At 38.1% G+C, this 3,432-nt stretch overlaps 1 long non-coding RNA gene across 1 annotated transcript; it reads right to left on the reverse strand.

The window, feature by feature from the left end:
- Positions 1–1,974: 1,974 nt before the first annotated feature.
- Positions 1,975–3,117, reverse strand: LOC107833960 (uncharacterized). The gene is made up of 2 exons (XR_001659727.1): positions 2,943–3,117; positions 1,975–2,448 (listed from the first exon to the last, which is right to left on the reverse strand). It is a non-coding gene; the product is annotated as an uncharacterized LOC107833960 (long non-coding RNA).
- Positions 3,118–3,432: the final 315 nt, after the last annotated feature.

Genomic DNA, 3,432 nt, shown 5'->3' on the forward strand with positions numbered 1-3,432 from the left:
AAGATTATGTAGGTGGATAAGGAGTGGACATTTTGGTAAGTTGGTAATATGTAAAACATGGCATTATGCTTTATGCTGTAATTATTTTGTAAATATTCAAAAAGTAATAAATAGGACTTTTCTCACCAAAGAGTGTGTGGTCAGTGTGATCTGGTAGTGCTCACAGATTTAGCAAGATGCTGACTGGAACGTTACTTTTTCTAAAGTAAGCAAACTTTGGATATTTTCATGTTAACGACTGGAATATCAAATAAAATGTGAATAAAGTGGGGGGAAAAAAAGAAATGAAGGTCCATCTGGGTCAGGTCGCTGAAACGTTGCTTTTGATCTGGAAAATCCCGGCTCCTACAGATGAACATCCAGCTGTTCCTGCTGCGCTGATCATCCATGCAGAAGCTCACCGACTTGCACGCTGACCCTCTTTAACGTTTCTGTTTTACTAAGCTCATTTTCGTGATGGGAGCATGTTCAATAAACATGGAGCTGATACTTGTCAGAGTGACATCTTGACTATAGGAACAAATTTGACTTTGCTCAGCAGTTTTATTTCCCTTTACAGATTTGTTCTGTTCTTTTTTTCCCCCTCACTATGAAATGTATAGAGAGAGCTAGAGATTAAAAAAAAGAAGTCTTTTTCAAATTATGCTTTTAATTAAGGAAAAAATGCGACCCTGTCAGGGCACTTGTCTCAAATCATTATCCATTTTTCCCACTTTTGTTGCGTGCACAAAAGCAAAGCATTTTTCGTTTTAATTAAATGAATAAAAGTGGAGAATTTGTTTCATTCGTTGTTTTGTTTCAAATGAAAGAAAATTGATCTGCCTAAGTGTAATTGGACTGCTTCGCTTTTGTGAAAAAGTAACTACGCTCTCCTTCAATCATGAATTAATTGTCATTTACCACAAAAGATGAGTTCAAATTCCTTTTAGAAACAATCAGTTGACCTGATTACTGCCAGACCAAACGAAAAGCAAACGTTATCAAGAGACCTAGTCAAAGTCTGGTCAATTCAACTGAAACTCAGTGTTGTGGTATAACTCTAAATAAGCTTATTCATGCTCTGAAATCCACCAAGTAGGCTGAATTAAAACAAATCTGCAAAGAAGAGAAACAAAGCTCCTCCAAAAGTGACGTAAAACTCTCATTGCTAGTTAGCATTAACACTTGACATCAGTCGCTACCTCCAACTAGCTACTAGGTTTAGAAAGCAATGACAGCTTCTTTGTTTCATAAATAGGAATTGAGAAACTGCTCTTTCTTTGTCTCACATGAAGCATTAATGTTTGATTAAAAATACAGTAAAAAAAAATCCTTAAAGCTGCATTATATAACTTTTTTTTAATCACTTTTCTACAAATTTGTTAAAACTGTCATGAAAATAGTGGAGAAGCAACTTAAGGTTATCCACCGTCAGCGGCGTCCATGCTAACTAGCCTAGCATCTATCACACAATCTGCTATCAGGAAGAAGCTGCAGAGAAGCAGAGAGAGAGGAGGGTGAGATGAGCAGATGCAAGCAAGAGTGACTGACAGCGCTAAGTCCCGCCTCTTAGTTCTGATTGGTTGCTTCCAGTTAGCACTGAGAGAAGACAGAAGAGCTTGATCTTTTTTCACAGAGACCACTTAAATTGATCAGTTTGTCTGATCAACTGAACTACTGGCAACATGTCTCTGAAATTCCAAGCAAAATTTTAGTATTTATTTGCAAAAAATGAGAAATGGTCAATATAACGAAAAAGATGCAGGTCTTTCAGACCTCAACTAATGCAAAGAAAACAAGTTCATATTTATTTAGAAACAATAACATTAATATTAATTTCAACACAGGAAGAGTTCTGATATTAAGGTGGAACAACCAGGAGGTTTTCAACGGGTTTCAGTGCAGTGGTCTCTTCATTTTTTCCAGAGCTGTAGGTTATTTGCGTCGTACCAAACTGTCACGGCATAGTGACAGTTTCAACAGAATTTAGACTATTTTTCTTTTTTTTACAAACGTTGCGTACTGCAGCCATAAGGTGGCCTAAAACCTTTCAAAAGAATACATTCCTTCAAATTTCCAAATGATTCAAATCATCTCAGCAGCTTTGGTGTAAAACAGAAGAGAATTGCAGCATCCTGTGGAGCAACAACAGCTTCTGCTTCTTTACTCCTTCCTCCAACCATGCAGGGCACAGCCTTGTTAACTCGGTCTAGTGAGGGTGGCTCTGCTGTGTTGCTGGTCCCGTATGCTGTCTGTTGCTCTTTCCTTATTGAGGATTCAGCGCACACACAGTGAAGTGGTATCTTTAGCCAATCTTCTCCACGGAGCGCCTCCTTCTGTCGTCAGCACAGCCCACTGTGACCAAGTGGTTACTCAGACGGAAGACTGGAGTTTCTCTCTGTATTATCGGAAGGTCCTGACCTTACTCTTCACGCTGCTTATGGCTTATGCTGTCATGTGGCTCCATTTCTGAAACGGAGTTACAAAACGCTGAGTTGGAACTGCCTGCACACTTTGAACTTTTGGAGTGTGTGTGTGTGTAGTTGTGTGTGTGTCTGTACGCATCTTGGTGTTTATAATAAATAAACACACATCAAAATTTTAGACATTGGCTCAGGAATTGCAGTGGAGCAACAATAATACCTAATATTAGTATCTGAATATGTTTAGGGTGGGATTGTTGCTACAGTAAGTCTAAATAAAGTGTATGACATCTATGATATCTATACATTATGGCCAAAACTTTGGGAGTGATAAGGGAAAAAAAGTTGTATACTGTAAATGTTTTTCATCTTCAGTTTTTGATGTAACAGTTCATCTTGTTTTTGAATTGTTTTACAGTAATTAGATACATATCAAATAAATATGAAAAGCTTTACTAGCTTAAATGGCAGTATTATGTAAAATAAACATTTTCAAACTGTACATCATGCTATCATGTTATTCCCTCATCAAAAACATACCTGGAGTGTTGATTTGATTCTGTCATGCATGTTTGAGGAATCCTTTAATCTCTATGGCAACCACTGAGCTGGATGGACCTGGCCCCGTCTTCAAGACGAAGCTCCTCAAAGCTTCAGAGCTTCCTCCTTACATAGAACCCCTCCCTCACAACTTCCCCACTGAGTTCCTTCAGACTAGCCAACAGCAATTAGCAAACACCTGGTGGACCTGAACATCAGCTGAGCTCATTATAGGAGCTGCTTCTCAGAGCAACGCTGGTAAAAATGTTATGAAAGAGTTAATAGAGGAGCCATGTTGTGATGACTTCCTAAAGGTGGAGCTTAGGAAAGAGACAAAGGCCCAATTTCAAGCTGTTAAATTACAAAGTCAAGTTATTTTTAAATCACTTTTGATATATGCAGCTTTTTTATAACTAGAGCTAACTCTGTACTTTCTGTACTATAAAATGGCCCTATGTGGCTGGAAAATACCTAACACTGCCCCTTTAAA

This window comes from Poecilia formosa, unplaced genomic scaffold, assembly GCF_000485575.1.
Source record: "Poecilia formosa unplaced genomic scaffold, Poecilia_formosa-5.1.2 Scaffold488, whole genome shotgun sequence".
NCBI classification, from domain to species: Eukaryota; Metazoa; Chordata; class Actinopteri; order Cyprinodontiformes; family Poeciliidae; genus Poecilia; species Poecilia formosa.